Source organism: Plectropomus leopardus, chromosome 20 (assembly GCF_026936395.1).
Source record: "Plectropomus leopardus strain MGB_pleo_1.0 chromosome 20, ASM2693639v1, whole genome shotgun sequence".
In the NCBI taxonomy this organism is placed as follows: domain Eukaryota; kingdom Metazoa; phylum Chordata; class Actinopteri; order Perciformes; family Serranidae; genus Plectropomus; species Plectropomus leopardus.
The window spans coordinates 19,641,973-19,660,219 of NC_142195.1; the positions used below are offsets into that span (position 1 = coordinate 19,641,973).

Here is an 18,247-nt window from a genome sequence, read left to right on the forward strand (position 1 = left end):
AAACCCAGAATTGCAAAATAACGTACATACATATTTCCATAAAGATCCTATCATTTGTTTATCTTAAATATTTCCCCCATCGAACTATTTTCATCCATATCAAGTAATTGCTTCCATAACTGAGCTGTGCATATGTTCCAACGAGCTGCACATGATTCCGATCCCAGGTCTCCCACTATAGCTAACTCATATAGCCAGGCTTTATGTTAACATTTGTACACACCACAGACGTATATTATGCACACTTTCTTTCTACAAGGGGTAACTCTAAAGCTATCTGTAGGATCGCTCCTGTAGGTGCAAAGCCACATGGGATTTGAGGCTCGTCCATCCATTTGCTGAGACATTTCCCCCTGTGAACAGTGAAGTGTCAGTGCAGGGCTGCCTGTCTGGTGGTTTAGGCCTCCTCGACAGGTTATTGATCTCCCATCAGTCTTAATGCTCCGCCCTAATCTCAGGTCACTCAGGTCGATGCGGAAACGATTACCAAATGTCAGAGGTAATGCAGCAAAAACAGCTGCATTAGTGCTTTTTGAGGATCCATTACTTAATGTGTTTAATTCTGTCAGAATTCTCAGCACATTCCTCCACAGGTGTAGCCGCGCTAAAAGGCGTTCAGGTAAAAACAGCAGTTGAACAAGACACAAATTTGTACATATATTGCATTTCTGGTGAATATTCATAGTAGTGAAGTGGCTAAATTCCTGACAAAACTAAGTATGCCTCTTAAAATTCTGCTTCTAATGGGTTCAGTATGTGAGAAGAAAACGTATTCTGCTTTCAATACTGAATTAGACTTTTGCCATTAATCACCTGTCTACATGTTCTTGTTTTCTTCATTGGCTTTCCACTGCAAGTTTTAGTCAAGCAGAGCTAATGCATCAAGCATGGCCAATTTTAGATTGCTCTGGAGACAGAAAGGCTGAGAGAACGAGAGAGAAATAGAAAGAGAGCTAGACAGAGCGGGATGGAGAGACAGTCACAATGACTTTCTCCTCCTGTGTGTGCCTGTCTGCCTATTTTAAGCACTAATATGCATCTTAAATGCTCATACTCCAGCAGCCGCACCCACTATCTCCTCACATGCTGATGTCACAGTGTCCTTGACCACTGCTCCTTGATCTTCCTCACTCAGGTCTTCCTGCTGGCGGCAGGGTTTTTTCGACACATATATTTCATTGTTGGGTTGTTCACTCAGGGCCTGGAGGTGCTTTTGGATGCCCTACGAGGGCGGCGGTGGTGTGATGTACACAGCGGAGTGAGGGATGTGTGGGCTGAGCAAAAACAGGAGAGTCATTCAACATCAGTTCTGGGCTCCAGCGCACTGCAGAAGGGTTGGAGCGTTTTCAAATGGCACTGCAGCAGAAACAGGCTCGAGTTAAAGCAGACGAGCCCATCCCAGTCAGCCCCAGTCTGTCCCAGCTTCAACCCTGCAGGGACCAGTCCACAGAGAGTGCACGTGCCTTCAAATGAGGTCAAGGCAAGTGTATCTTAAGGTGACATAGTGGAGGGATATGTTATTATATTTGCCGATACACAGAATAAAAGGAGAGCATGGCCTTTTATTCCACTTATAGACTGTTGAGTGGCACATAAAAGTAGCAGCATTGCAGTGTTTGTTAATGGCAGGATAATAAAGCATCAACATTACAAATGAAGCACAAATTCTAAAAGCGTGTTTTGATAATCAAAAGTCAGTAGTAGGCCTATCAGGGCTAAAGCCAGAATTTCAGAAATTATAAGGTCATGGGTGGGATGTCAGTGGTTATTTCTGAATTGGCAAAAAAAATATTTTTGACCATTAACGCATTTTGGTCTATTGGTGAATTTTGCTTCTCTCCAGTTAATTGTACTGCGCACCAGCTGGGTCTACTGGGAGCTAGCTAGAGGCACCAATCATTTGACGATTACCGCTAGTAATACCGCCCCGACCCAACAACGACCTGTATAAATGTGGTTAAATGGAAAGTAGGTCATTCTGATAGGTGGAGATGGTCATTCTGTCAGGTACAAATATCTATTAGAGCTGCAAGCAGCGATGAGCGGGCCCTCGCTCCCCCATGTACGTCGGGGTACTGGTGGGACTCTAGCTGAAGTGGTCGTTCATTTCATTGAATGTCAGATAATGCATGCAGAGAGTTTGGACCCCGGAGTAAGATATTTCACATGGTGTAGTACTTCCAACGGCCTCTAAGTGGCACTGGAGGGCACATAAATTCCACATCATCTTGGTGTACATCATTTGTAGACCAAACCATGAAAATTTCATGTAAATAAAAAGATAATTGTCTTGCAAGGCTTATTCCTGTGGGCGCAGTGAGTATGACAGGCAATTGACATGCTGATGTCTTCAAGTTTGCAGCCCGATCACACCTGTGAAATTTTGGGCCAATCAGTTGATGCAAAGTGAAGTTACAATAACTTCCCTTTGGCACGCATACTGTGTCGCCATGACAACTGCGTTCAAGGAAAACCTATTATCTTCACAAGAAGGCATCATCAAGATCTTAAAAAATAAAAATTCCTTGCATTCCAAGAGGGGCGGCTCGGTGATGACGTGGTTAGCACTGTTGCATCACAGCAAGAGTTCGATCCCGGGTTGGAATGGGGGTCGGTCCGTGGGCGGGGGCCCTTTGTGCGGAGTTTGCTTGTTCTCCCGGTGTCTGCGTGGGTTCTCTCCGGGGTCTCCGGCTTCCTCCCACAGTCCAAAGACATGCAGGTCAGGTTGATTGGTGACTCTAAATTGCCCTTAGGTGTGACTGTGAGCATGAAAGGTTGTCTGTCTATATGTGTCAGCCCTGCGATTGTCTGGCGACCTGTCCAGGGTGTACCCTACCTTCTGCCCGATGACAGCTGGGATTGCAACTAGCCCCCCACGACCCTTGCGAGGACAAGCGGTTACGGAAAACGAATGAATGAAAGAGGGTCCTCGCACATTTTGTGCTCGGGCCCTACTTACGGTGAAATTTGTTAGCATTTTGCCATCTAACGTTAACTGAGGTAGGTAGCTAGAGACCATAGAAGATAATTATAGTAGAGGCCTGCGGCGGCAGGTGCTGAGCTCAGACTCAGCAATGCTTGCAAAAATGGCACAATGCCAGAGAAAGAGTTAGAGGGAGGGTTATCTATTTTACGCATCATGTTGGTAAAACCAGGCAATGTTTTGTACAACTGATCCCAAATCCACAACTTGGCCAGTTCTCAGGAGGCGAGCCTAAGATCAAAACAAGTTCTAGACTTGAGACTTGAGCACTAAAGCCATGATTGCATCTCAAATAAAGGATGTTAATACTTCCTCTGCAGCTGCTGTGATGTTGCATTTATGTCTCTAATATATTCATGAGGAGGAACAGAGAATGTCATGAGTCAGTGGAGAGGAAGAATGACATTGCGATCGAACCAGAAGCAAATTCAGCGATCTTAATTAAGATTTACATTGATGATGCTCAGTCCACCGCTGTGTGAGGCCAGAAGATAAATCCATGTCATGGGTGTTGTCAAAACTGTGATTGCTATGCTTGAGAATCATAATTAAAATGTAAATATTTTTTTCTGTACAGTGGCAGTATATTGATAAATATAAACAAAAGTTAACATTTTCAGCAAGTGGTGATAAGACAATGAATGTCTTTTGCACAAGAGAGATGTGCAGGCTTTATGTTCTCTTATTTTAAACTACATGGCCAAAAGTATGTGGACAGCTGCACCCACATTTTGTTGTTGAACATCTTAACTCATGGCTGCAGGGATTCGCTGCCATTCAACCACAAGACTGGGCAGTGATGTTTGGCAATAAGTCTCAGTTTTTGTTCTACTTCATCCTAAAGATGTTGGATGGTCCTTCACCAAACTAGTAAAAGCACTTCTTTTTGGACCTCACTTTGTGCATAAGTGGACCAACAGTTGTTGATAGGTTTAACGAGAGTCAAGACTTTTTTATTTTTGTTTGTTGGGACTGTTTAAAGGCTCTGTGTTGTTTCTGTCATGCTAAATGTGCAGACATTTAATTGACCATTTGTCGTGAGGCTCAGGAGACAGTTCTTCAGCGCTGCATCATTGAGTGTGTCTGTGACTGCAGGCAGCAGCGCCCAAGGAAGACATAGAGGATAGTTTTGGGGTGCTTGCAGGTGGCTAGACAGAATGACTTGACACATACACAGCCATAAATACTGAGTGGCTCAGGACACCAGTCGGAACATTGTCGACTTTGCCTTCTTCATCTCTGCCACCGTTTTTATCTGTAGGGTTTCCTCTTTATCACAGCTGTGCTTCTCTTCTTTTCCTGCATTCTCTCTTTTATTTCTTGATTACTTTTTGCCTCCTCCTTCCCTCCTCCGTCTCCTTCCCACCTCCTGTCTGCCTCTCCTTACGTCACTCTGTCTGGCTCCCAGTCATCATAATGGTTGTATCTTCTTTTTCTCTGTGATAACATTATCGTTTTTCAGCTCTCTACAACACTAGCATCCATCTGCTATACCTGGCATCATTTACCTTCAGTTCACTACCAGTAGTTGTCACGGAGATGTCCTTCACAGGATAGTGCATGTTGGGCATCAAGGTCATAACTATGTCCTGATGCACAATTACATTTGAGCCGTTCTCTGCTTCCAGTTTGTCATGTATGTGATGTACAACACAATGATTAAGTCTACATTTTCTTATCCATTATATTTTTTAAGCTGTGTTTCCCTCTTCTCATTTTCATCATTATACACATGTTTGTGCATGTGTGTGCACTTCCCAGCCTTGACAGGAGGGGAATTTACATTATTGCATGTTCAGCTCCCACATGAGGTTAGTTGTATATCGATTTTTTTTCGAGTTTTTCACGGCTGTGCTGATCTATCAGCCAAGAAAATCTATATTTGGGCTGCCTTTGAGGTTTAAACACATGATGCTAAACCTGCAGAAACCATAAACCCTATGAATATATTGCCTATGTATAAATATCCCTCAAGTGTATGGAAATCCAAGAATCCAGGCAAACTCTACGGATGAAATCGACTCCTTTCACAGAATGGCTTTGTGAGTCATTAAAAACGGCGCAGCTAAACAGTAGGGAGAGAGGAGGGACCCATTGGTCTGTATGGGTTTGCGGGAGGAAACACACACACACACACACACACATATGTACAGTATATATTTATCATTGTTTTTGTTTAGCACTTGTACATGTAAAAATGATGGTTGCAGGGTTTCCCACAGATTCATTTAATTGTGGAAGACTGCTATAATTAAAAAAAGCTGCTGCAACAAATAGATTTTCTTGTGCTAATGAAAGTTTATGTGCAGTTATTCATTGCACAGCACTCTCAGAGTGCTAAGAGTAATGTCGTCACAAGCATGTTAGTGTCACTGCAGAACACAACTGACAATGTCCTAAAATCCTAAAAACATCCTCAAATCCGAGAACTGTCCTGAATTTTTTTAAAATCCCCAAAAATCCTAGAATTGTGTATGGGGTTGCCGAGACTGTCCCCTGTTCGGTCTCCTGTAATTTTACAAAAGTGCCCTCCAAGCAAAGTAGGTTGACTGTCCCTGATCTAAGCACTTCCTCTATTACTGACTCTTAGTGCTATGGTGTCAAAGAATGTGGTCAAAGAAAACCTGTGTGAGAAGCTTAAAAAAGATTCCTTATGGTGAGCATTATTCATATATATTAATGATTTAATGCTCTTTTAGTATGTTCGTCCTTTTGGATTTGTTACCCAGAAAGTGCAAACAATTCACATTTTAGGATTGTTGGCAAAAAAATCTTCATGACACAATGAGTCCGTACTGATTTGTGAAACAATCCAGCATTTGTAATTGAGTGTAAGACTTCAGACTGCAGTATTCTGCAAAGGTCAAAGCTGTGCTGGCAGTTCAGATGGATGGGTGAGAGGTGTAAGGTGAAGTGCATCAGATGGTGAGGTAGGCAGGGTGTGACAGGCTGTAGATAGCTGCATGGGGTGATGCTAGTGGGAGGTCTGGAGGCAGTGATGATGTCATGAGTGGTGGCAGGGCAAAAAAAGAGCAACAAGAGTGGAGAGTGGGGTGGTTGGGGGATGCATCGGAGGAGAGAAAGGGAGGGGTTACACAAGGATCTGCAGTTTATCTGCAATGCATCAGTAGCTCTCTCTCTCTCTCTCTCTCACTTTCTCTCGGTGTGTGTAGATGCAGCGTCTTTTCTCGTAGGTGATTCTCTGTGGATGGCTAAGTAGCCACAGAAATAAAAGAGTCAAAAGATAGTTATGTCACTCATGCGTTTAGATACACAAGAAAAGAACCTCTGATTATACTTGTGTGTAGCGTGGCAGGTTTGAGGAAAAAAAAAAGTCCTCTGAGGAGTTAGTCATTTGTACGCTCAAGTATAATTCATGTGCATCGAATTAATAATGCAAATACCTTGGACAACAAGATCTAGTTTAACATCATTTTTCCCCTTTGTGAAGTTTTGAAACGCAACCTGAAAAATATCAACTTGTTTACTTCCTCGACAGGAGCGGTATCAGACTCTCAATGAAATGTCAACATTAGTTTCAATCTGTCACTTTTTAATGAGGTTATGCAACAGAATATATTAGAAACAGAGTTAGAAGTGTGGTATAAATCTGTTGGTTCCCTGAGTGAATGCAAAACAAATTTAAAGCACACACACACACACACACACACACACACACACACACACACACACACACACACACACACTGTCTATTCCACCACCAAATCTTATGTATTACTGTGATTTATATTGTTTACACTCGATGCAGCATTTGATGCTATAAATGAATTATTTGGAGCTCAGCCTGATAATCAGACTGTTTAGTCATACTGAGTATTATTAGATTTGCTCCTACTTCCAGTCATGTCGCCATCAGTTACACTGAGAGCTTTCCACGACGTGCTCCGCTATGATCACACAGCAGCTTGCAGTACAGTTAGCATGGCCTTGAACTTAATCTGCGAGCCCCATAACAGCCTAAGCACTAGCTTGGTTTTTCATTTTGTAAATGTCTCTTTAACATTTTTGCTGGTATTTTAGTTCATTGGTCCATTCATCATTCATAGTAAAGTTTAGGGTTAGGCACTTATCCATAGTCAGTGTATTACCAACAATAGCCAGCAACAAAACACATTCTAGCCACCTAAAAAATTAATATGAAGTTTACACTGTTTTGAGAATATTTTTTACTGCTTCATAGTGGTGCAGACAGCCCTATCCAAAGGGGAAGACTTTAACAGCTTTAGTTCCCCATCTATGCTGTTGCCAAAGTCACCAGACTCCATTGACAAAAATATTAATTTTAGCTCGCTGAACATGCAAGCTGCTGGCCTGCTGCTGCTTTGATTGGTTAGCAAGTTTCCTCTGTGTTATTGTGTGACTTTGGTGAATTTAAACTAACCTTTTAAATGCCAAAGTCACACAATAGCACCAACAAACTAATCGATCGAGGCCGCTGTGGACCAGCAGCTCCTGCATTCAGCAATTTCAGGTCATTAGTTTTTATCAGTGGAATCTGGCTTTGAAGACAGAGATAGAAAGGCTTCAGTCCCCTGTTGGAAAGGTCTGTCTGACAGCAAGGTACAGCAGTGAAACTATTCAAATATAGCATAAAAAACTTTTTTTAGGTGGCTAAAATATGTGTTGCTGCTGCCCCAATCCAAAGCAGTACACTGTATCCGTGTCAGTACTGCCTGTTTCTCCAACTAGGGCAGACCAACTTTTATTGTATGTAACTCACTGACTATGGATAAGTACTTCGTACAAACTCACTTCAAAAGAATCTGTACTGTCCCTATAATCTTTGTTAAGTTAGCAAATAATGAACAATTTGTCGCTGAAGTTTTGGTCAAAGTTTCAAATCACAACATTTATGGCCTGATTTGGCTACCAAAATCATTGGACTTACTCTATATGACACTGTATGCTGCCAAATCCCGTGGACTATCATGTAAATATTGACATTGTAAGGATTATTTAAATTTAGCCATCACAGAAGTTTTAGACAATAAAGTCTTGTTGAACAGGGAAACATCTGAAAACAGGCTGTGCTGCACCTGAATTATCATACTATGATAAAGAGTAATTTGGAGAAAAAGTAAAAGTGAAAAGTTGTTTCCTTTGATTGATTACCAAGCTCAAGAAAGAGCGCATACTGTGGTATGCTTTGAAAACTAGCTGACAATACAGTAAGTACAGAATGTATATTTAGTGGGTTCACGCTTGGTAATATGATCATGAAAGGGGGTAACAGATAAAATTAACATTGTTTTTCTGTATTTATGGACTGTTTACTGTATGTACTGTACTTACAGCACTTTCTGCTGCCTCCAACATGTTTGTGGCATCCTCTTCCTCGCTATGTGAGCCCCTGTTGTCCCTGAACCATGCATGTCAGCATGTATTGTGTAAGTGCTGTGTAAGTTGTCAATATATCTCTGCGCCAATGTCATCGAGACAAATTCATTTACACGTGTTGTGCTTTGCAAATAAAGTGACCTGATGTCTGAGGGAGGAAGATTCTGCATTGTGCTGCAGGAAGCTGTTGTGGATTCTGTGTTTTCAGGGTCACTCAGAACAAAAAGAAGGATCACGCAGTGCGTTGAACATGCAGACACTGTCATAAACCCACGCAAACACTCATATACTAAATCAGTATATTTTACCCTCTTTCTCTCTCACACATGCTGACAAGGTCTTGCCTCAGGATGAGTCTTAATGTATTTAAAGCTGAAGTCAGCAGCTTTACTCGTCTAGAGGAGGAAGTGAGCAATCAGCGGACGCCAAGCAGATCAAACTGAATTACCCCACTGAGGGTGATCGCCGTGAGACCCCTATTTAATTATTTCATCAGCGTCTGTTTTTTGCTCCCTGTTCACAAAATCTGACTGTGTTCATCATGTTAGAGGGGTATTTTGTGAAAACACTAACTCCGTGACCCTTCAGTTTTGTTTTTTTTTTGTTTTTGTTTTTTTCACAAAGAAGCAATCCAGGCGGGTGAGCCTTAAAGGGGACCTTTTAGGTTTTGCTTATTTTTGTCGTATATGCAATGTTAAAATATCAAATGTTTATATTAAGTATGGCCAAACTTTTGAAGTGTTAAGTAATCCTTGTGAGCAACTTTAACCTTAGGCTTCAGACCGTTCTGCATATTCGGTTGTCTGTCCGTCCGTTCCATTCTCATGAACATGCTATTTAAAGATTCTTGTGTTGCAGTAATTCTAACATAATTATTATTACTAGGGTTGCCTTTTTAAAGTCGGAGATTGAAATCATCAGTGGGAGTCCCCTCAGTTGACTGAGATAGCTTCAAGCCGAGCAGTGAGTTATGTGCAGTGTACCTCTGGGGACATCTTGGTCTCCAGATTTTGCTACAGAGTGACTGCTCTTGACTTCCACGCTACTCTTTGATTCAAGCAGCTGCAGACATGCTGCATCGAGAAAACATTTGACATGCAGGGAGAGTGACACCGCTCTTCTGCTTAGAAGTGGTGAGATAACACAGCAAATTAATACAACATAGTCTCTGTCATTTGTTTGATGTGGTAAAAATGGTATTCCACATTTATGATCTGTTGTTAGCGCCTTTAGCCTGTTTACTATAACACATGAATGGTTCTATGTCACTAACCGCCCCACTGAGCCCCATTTAAACTTTTTAAAACTTAGTATGGAAAACAAAACAAATCGTCAAATAGTCATATTGAACAGTCAAATCCGATTCAACTGACATAATTTTGAGTCAGGTACAGCCCTAATTATTATTAACCTGGCTGCAGTGATGATGCAGAGATGCCGAAATGCAGAAGACCTGATACGCTGACCAATCATAGCAGACTTGGCTTTTTCAGGAGGGGGGCTTAAAGAGACAGGAGCTAACTGGAGTGTTTCTGACAGAGAGTGAATACAGGTGTTTCAGAACAGACAGTATGAGAAAAGTAGAGGATTTTTTTTTTTTTTTTTACCATTAAAGCATCTGCACATGTATTTTGGGTTTCTACCTAAACAACTATGAACTTGCAAATGAGTATGACAGGTCCTCTATTAGTCCTGGTGCCCTTGGGTTCCAACTGCCTGAGTCATGCATCCTGTGGCTGTATAATTGCCAACTCACCTGATGAGACAGAGAAAAACATCTGTCACTGAGGAAAGCAAACATGTAATTTCATTCAAAAAATACTGTAAGCATTTAAGTCAGTAGTGTAATAGCAAAAAGCCTCAGAGTTCTATCTGTCTGTCTCCAATATCCTGGATCATCGTCAGTGTTCTGACATCATGTTTTTTAATCTGCAGAGTCTCTCATCACCCTCCTTCTCTGCAACCCTCCTCCTTCCTCTGCTGTCTCCACCTACACAGAAGCAAATTTAATGTCTCTTTTTTTATGTCTCTATCCTCCTCCATCATTTTTTAGACATTTTATTGCTGTGCCCTCTGTGAATCGTCTATTCAGTACCCGTTCCTCAGGAAATTACCTCAATGCGTATTTTCTGATGCACCAGACAGAGTGTGAAGGAACCAGACTAACTTAAATGACATTTGTCGTCATTGTCTGTCTGACACTTGCGCAGCCACATATCCAAAAAATGACTTGGCAGAATATTCACAAGCCAGTGGGGCCTCATGGGTCCAGCTTGGTTGTGGGAGGCCCAGTCATGATTGAGATGCATAACATGAAACAATGTGCTGCATTCAACACCTGTGAGATGCTGAGTGATCTCTTTGTAAGCACTCCTTTCATCACATTTGTACACTTATTGTAGCAAAAGACTTGGTTTGGAGAATACTGTCAGCAGCACAAAGTTAAATGAAACCCTTGAATGCAAGCAGAATATTATTGGGTTGAAATAACTGTGAGGGAGAAAGAAACTGTTGAAACTACTGAGGTTGTCTTTGCTCGACTTGCATGACTCACCTGAATCCTACTGGTATGAGTCAGCTGCGTTGTCAGAGTAGTTGTAGGCTACTGTACCTGTGTGTGCTTCTATAAGTGTGAAACATTCCCATTCCCTCTATGTTTTTGTGATGTCTGCCTTTTAAAGGTTCTATAATATATAATATTTTAGAAGATTGTATGATTAACAATATTAAAGATAAAAATTCAGAGATTCACCAACATGTCCTGCAAGAAGGAGATCAGCTATGACTTTAGGCAGTGATATAAACACGAACTAAACTAGATGCTAGCAGCACAGCTCAAGGGATGGCAACGTCAGCTAAGCAGTCCATCACCTTGGTCCAGACTCCAGACTAAAATATTTCAACAATTGGATGGAATGTCATGAAATTTTGTTGGTCCCCGAGATGAAACCTAATGAGTCTGGTTGTGTCCTGGCTTTTCATCTAGCACTACCAGCAGGTCAAATTTTATTAGTCATAAATCGAGTAGACGGATTGGTGCAAACTTTGGTACAAACATTCATCATCCCCAAACCATTAAACCAAATGACTTTGCGACCCGTTGACATTTCCTCCGGCTCTACCACAAAGTTGACATTTGTAGTTTTGGGAAATGTCTTCACAGCTATTTGATGGATTGCCATGAAATTTTGGTTTACATTCATCTTCCCCTCAGGATGACTTTGGTTGTCCCCTAACTTTTCAGCCAGTGCCACCACTTTAGTTTGATCAATACTTTGGTTTGATATGACCAAATACCTGCAGAACTAATGGAATTCCCATCAGCCTCAGCTGTACTTTATGCTTTGTGCCAGTAAGCATATTTTAGCATGCTAATAAACTAAAATAAGATGGGAAACTCGTGAACATTTTACCAGCTAGACATCAACATGTTAGGATTCTCAATAGGTGGGTTTCTATTACAGATTTGCGCAGCGCTAACACAATATTTCCAAAATGCCGATAAAACAGAATTGCGAGATGACTGCATTTCCATTGAGTATGTGTCACTTCTCTCACAGTGTTATGGGACTTCCCCTCTTTGCGAAATATGGCTTTTTCAAATAACCCTAAATATCCGCCACTTAAAACACGCCTTGGCAAAGTGTGTATGGCAAAACAGTGTAGTGACATTAAACAACATTATTGGGGGAAAAATGGATTGAAGCTGATGTTGAGCTCTTGCTGTTGCTGACACAAAACATGAATTCCACCTTCTTCTTGTGAATGTGCATTTCCAAGGATAGCGAAGGCATGACATCCAACTCTCCCTCTGATTGGCTGCCACTTGATGGCTTTGTTGTTTTGCTTGGTTAATTTAAGGCACGAGAAGTATGATTGGTTAGGGTCAGGGTAGGAATGTTGGGGTTGGCCAGTCAGAGGCAGAGCAAGGCCAAGTGGTGTGGGTCATGCCTCTCAAATACTCTGTAGCTCTCTAATACTCCAATAGCTTACTAGCTAGCTAGGCTGTTTATCAGCAAAGTAAACGGTATTTGAACAGAGAGATTCACCTGGCTGCTCACACAGCTCTATGCATACATTGGCTAATTAGTATTTGAATAGTGGGGTGACCTTTTATAGTAATTAAATATCAATCTTTTGTCTGCACCTGTTGCAGCTATCGACATCAAACTAAAGTAAAGCCCATCTCTTGCTTGACTGACTGCCTGGGCCAAATGTTACATTGACAAGCAGTGTGACTCAGTGCTGAAAAGTTGAGAATATTTTTACTTCTACGCACTTTTAAAAGCACCTAGAAAAACATGTGGAGTAAAGGAGGAGAGCACTGTACCATAGAAAACAGTAGTTTTGCTGGCAATGTGTTTCAAGGGACGCATCGGTATGTTTGGGGCAATTAAACCTCTTCTTAACTTACAGCAAGCATACTCTGGACTGAGTGTGAAAAGGTGTCCAAATATTCTACAAGCATCAGCAACATTCAGGAAGCCTATTGAGCCAAAACAAGCCGAAGCAACAGCTTGCTTTAAATTTAATCTGAAAATAGGTTGGTGGTCGCACAAAGATTTGACAAAAAAAAACCTTCATAGTATCATGTAGCTTTGACTCTTCACGGACGCACAGAGCAGGTTTTGTTTGCTCTTTTATATCATGTCCAGTTAGGAATGGTGTCAGTCTTGTTTTCTCCTAACAGAGCCAAAAATACAGTTGTTTAAACTACATAATGCTGATATAATAGTAAGTTGTATATTCTCTAAAACCTTTAATGAAATGATTGGAGAACATTTGGTAAATTAAGGTTTCCAGTGGGTTGCAGACAGTAAAAAAAAATGTCTTCAAAAGACCTCAAGATGAGAGAACTGCATGTGATATCAAATTTCCACAAGTGTCCTTGAAGAAATCTGGTCAGAGGAACTAAAGAATGGGCTTGATTGGTTACGTAAGATGCATGAATGCTGTATTTGGACAGTGTTCAAGGCTTCACTGTAGACGTTTCTATTCAAGATGTTAAACAGCAGTGTTGGGGTTGTGGTAGCTGGTAGTCATAGAAAGCAATGTCCCTCTCTGGCAGTCTTTACAACAGAATTGGTGTCTTCTTACCCTTCTTTTTGGCTTTGATGAACTCTTTGTCCCTGCATACTCATAAATCAATGGAATACAGTTTTTACTTTGTTTCCTTTGAGTTGTGACAGCGGCTGCTCCAATATAAAGCAACAGAGGTAACATTTTTAGGGAGACTGCGTAAAAACATTGTTTATGTGGTGCTGGAGCACATTAACTAGTCTTTATTTTTCTTGAGACACTCCAGTTGAACAGCTGTGTGTTGTTTTGTATAGGCTATTTCTGTCTGATTTATGTGCAAGGGCAGCTTTTAAAAGCTCTAATGACTGCAGCACGGAGGAATTATACTGTATGTGCTACTAGAAACACCACTTAATGTGAGAGCTTGTGTTTGTGCATGTGTGAGGTAAAACACACCACGCTACATGAGTGGGTGCTTGTGTGTATGTGAAAGACAGAACGTGGGAGTGTGTGTGTGTGTATGAGTACTATAGGTCTGCCTCCAGTTATTTTAAGCCATTCCAGTATTTCTGTCCGACATGTCATCGAGCTGCTGGAGAGGCAGACTGAGGCGCAGAGAGGAAAGTGGAGTCATGCTGCAGAGGTTGAGCTGCAGAATCATGATACAGCTGAATGAGGGAGGGAGGGTGGGGAGAGCAAGGGAAAGAGAGACAAAGATGGGGAGGGAGAGAAAGAGGGAGTGAGAACAGAGGCGTTGTGGTTTAGAAAGGTGGGTGTTGTGTGCGTTGTGGGGATGCTAACTATCCGTTCAAAACTCATTACGTAACTGAATCTGTTGCTGCAGCATGAATACAACATTGTTGCAGTGAAGGGGATGATCTCTGTTTAAACTGTCGAACTCTTGCAATAAGTACTCTTATCGAAACACAAAATTTGTCTCTCAAAAGGCTAATAAGAAGATTTTCTCTCTCTCGCTCTCTTTTTTTTGACACTTTTTTTTATCAGACAGATGTCAGTGGGGGGTGGGGGGGTTGACATGCAGTGAAGGTCACTCAGCTGAAATCAAACCTGGGATGTTGCTGTTATATGGCATATTTTTTAATTATTTGGCTACCAAGGTGCTACATGAGACCTGGATCTGATCAGCAACCACTATGGTTAATGTCTGGTTAAATTTAGGCAACTAGGGGCGCCCAGTAGCACACCTGGCAGAGCGGGTACCCCATGTACAAAGGCTGTGTCCTTGCCGCAGCAGCTGCAAGTTCAATTCCACCCTCTACCATTTACTGCATGTTATCCTCTCTCTCCCTCTCTCTCTAGTAAAAGAAATCAGTGTTGGCTGGAGAGTGGTACTTTAGATTTAAGGGACTGTTCACCCCATTATCAAAGGTACATATTTTACCTCTTACCTATAGTTCTATTGATTAATCTAGATTGTTTTGGTGTTAGTCGCTGATTGTTGGATATATTGGCTGTAAAGATCTCTGCCTGCTCTCAAATACAATGGAACTAGATGGCACTCGGCTTGTGTTGCTTGAAGTACCAAAAACGCATTCCTTTAAGGGTCACTCTGACTGATAATAATAATATTATTATTATTAATAATAATAATAATAATAATAATAATAATAATAATAATAATAATAATAATAATAATAATAATAATAAATAAATAAAAATAATAATAAAAATAATAATATTATTAATACACATATGTTTTGAACACAGCAACTCCAGTGTTGGGGGGTGGGGATAACGTTGGAGGACTGTAAACAGTCGGCCAGCAACAGTAAAGTGGGCGACCACAAAAACAGTAAATTTTTACATTTGAATTAAAAAAAAAAGAAATACATACCGCCCAAGTCTGCTTAACAGTAATCTCTCTAGCTCGCTAGCTAATGTTACAATACAGCTGAGATAGACACTATTAATGCTTACATCTCCTGCTGTCACGACCAGGAGCCTCTCATTCATGAGCACATGCTTGCTTCCTTCTGTGTAGTGATATGGTTCACGGGAGTCATTCAGAGAATGATTTTACAAAGATCTTTATTCACATTATAACATTATAACAGCATATTTACATACACATCCAAAAAAATACAAAAGAGCAGATTAACCTGCACCCCTCTTTTTAGGTGCATAAATCATACAATTAAAATGACATTAACCCTGCTGCCATCTGGCATAAAGATACATAAATTATCAGTTGCCATACCACCAGACTACGGAACAGCTTTGTTCCCAGGCTGTGAGACTCATCAACTCCTTCTTCGACTTCAAATGATGTGGCCAGATCAAGGAGAAATTTTATTTTTATTTTTTTGTAATTTATGTTTTTTAAAAAAATGACTTATAAATCTACCTTGTATCTTATACAGATCTCAAATCTTCCTCACCTACAGTGCAATAATGTCCTTGTGGCACCACCATTGTTAAAAAGTTTCCAAGTCCCTTATGATTTTTCTTTAATTTAAAATTCAGCCACGATCTAGACCTCATGTTACAGAGCCAAACTGATGTGGCCTCCTGCCCTGCCCTGTCCTTTCTTTTGTTCTTTTTCTGCTGACGTATACAGCCAGAGAGAGACCCTGTAAGTTGTCAGTACTTCTCTGCTCTACGGCCACAGAATTTCAACAACATTTTCGGACTTTAGGATTAAAGTTGTGATTAAATTGTGATTCAGAGAATGGCTGGGGGTGAATGAGGCTACATTTATTTACAGACAGTAATAGGTTCAATAACACGGCCCCATTGTGGGGAGCCTGTGGCCAATCCTGCTAAGTACTACTTAGTATTCTGAGACAGTGTGTAATCCCTCAAGTCAGTGTGACTGCCTCCTAGAAGATGTGTGTGCGTGTGCTTCTGTGTCAGCTTTACCATTTCATGTGAGTCATTTACTGTAAGAGAGTGTGCATTCCCCATGTACTGTGATTTATTGACAGATATCACAGCTTGGACATAACTCTAGCATGTTAGCATCGCGCATTTCTCTATCTTTTGATATTTTTAATGCTGTGGTTTAATATGTGTGGTTGTAATTCTTGTTGAAGTTTGGAAAAAGGGATGCACCAATTACTGTCCTGAAAGTACAAACATGTCTTTCATCTTTGTACAAATTCTTGGTGCTTCTATCTTTGTGAGGACAGACTTGAGAGTGAGGACATCTTGGACACTTTTTGACATCTTCATCGTGCTGTTTGAGGGATAAGATTCAGCTTTAGGGTTAATGCTTGAAGTTCAGGAAAGTGAACGTGTTAAGACACTGAATGTCCTTACAAGTTTGCACACACAAAGAAGTGTGTGGGTGTGTTTTATGTTCAGTGTTTTTTTACTGTCGGTGACTGGCAGCTTTCCCCATGGTGACTGTGCTAAAAGCAAGAGATGAAGGTTAAAAGTAGAAAAGTTCCTCTCAGTCTCTCTTCCCTTGTCTCTATTACATTCATTCTTTCTGTGCTATTCATCACTCTCACTTTTACTCTTCTCTCATTTGTATCTCTTTATCTTCCTTTATTTGCATATATATTAATGTTATCGCAACCCATTTGTAGTAACTATTTTTACACTAACAGCGGCTCAGTGAATTATAAACGTACTCTTTGGGCATTTAATATGTTGTATTAAAGGAACAGTGTGCAAGATTTCATGGCATCTAGTGGTGAGGATTGCAGATTGCAACTAACTGAAACCTCTCCCATGTGTCAAGCTTGAACTCTGGTTAGATTTCCTTCAGTGTTCATTGTTCAAGAGGTTTTTTCCGGCAGCCAAACTATACGCGGAGGTTTTTTTTCTCTCCAAGACAAACGGAGAAGGTGATTAGAACAATTAAAGATGTACAATAAAACAGCTTCACGTTACAAATCACCACGGACCCCTGGAGGAATTACTGCCTATGTAGACATAAGTGGCTTATGCTATTATATTATATTCCATTTATGACAACATATCCCCCTAAATCTGACACACTGGACCTTTAAATATATATATATTTTTTCTTTAAGAGATAAACTATGCTGCTTCAAAGAGAATTTTTTTTATGGTGTATGCATTCTGGGATTTTTTTCCCCTTGGCTCATGCTACATACCCATAGCCCCACTGTGCAACTTCCCGATGTCTGCTCTTGAAACTGTATGTGACACTACATTTTACATGAATTTATTTCTGCTTGTTAATGCAGAAGTTATTGTCAGTGTGCTCACTCTCAGTCTAAGATAACCTATCATGAGATGCAGAGTGGAGACGCATTAATGGAAAGGATTGATGGTGGATGGATGCAGGATGCAGGGAGAGAGGGTGCTTCCCTAATGGAGATGACTCATGGTTGTTGGAATGTTACATCAGCTCTGTGCCTCGGCTTTGCTCTTACATGAAAATCCTTGAAGTTAGTGCTTCCCATTTCTTATTTAGAATTTCAAAAACTCCTGCAGTCGCCCCCTGCCTTTACCCAATCACACACCCACTCCTCTTTCCATTGTGTGATTCCATGGTGTGATTTGTACATTTAAATGGCTTATATAAACTATAGTTTTTATGTAAATTTAAATTGCTTCGTGCTTTGTTGTTCGCAAGATTTTCCTTCAGGGACAACAAAGTCTAAATATGATTATAAAGAACTACACTGTAGTTCTTTATGTGCCAAGCTTCTTACTGCAACAGCAACCCCAAACTTATAATAACTGCAAGTTTGAAACAGGGATGATTTAGTATTACTTGATATGAGAAAAATAATGGGAGGAAGTTTGTTTTTACTCATATCACCTTAAAGGCAGATGGTTGTCACTTCTTTTCATTCAGCTCAGTCTCCAGAGGAAAATGTTGTCATTGAACATTTCTGCAAAGCATGAATTTGTTACATATGTGCATTTAATACATATCACATAAACTTG

The 18,247-nt window shown here is 40.7% G+C and overlaps 1 protein-coding gene across 10 annotated transcripts in view; it reads left to right on the forward strand.

The window, feature by feature from the left end:
* ank1b (ankyrin 1, erythrocytic b) overlaps positions 1-18,247 on the forward strand; it is a 139,147-nt gene that overhangs the window by 9,292 nt on the left and 111,608 nt on the right. The gene's annotated exons all lie outside the window — the stretch shown is intronic.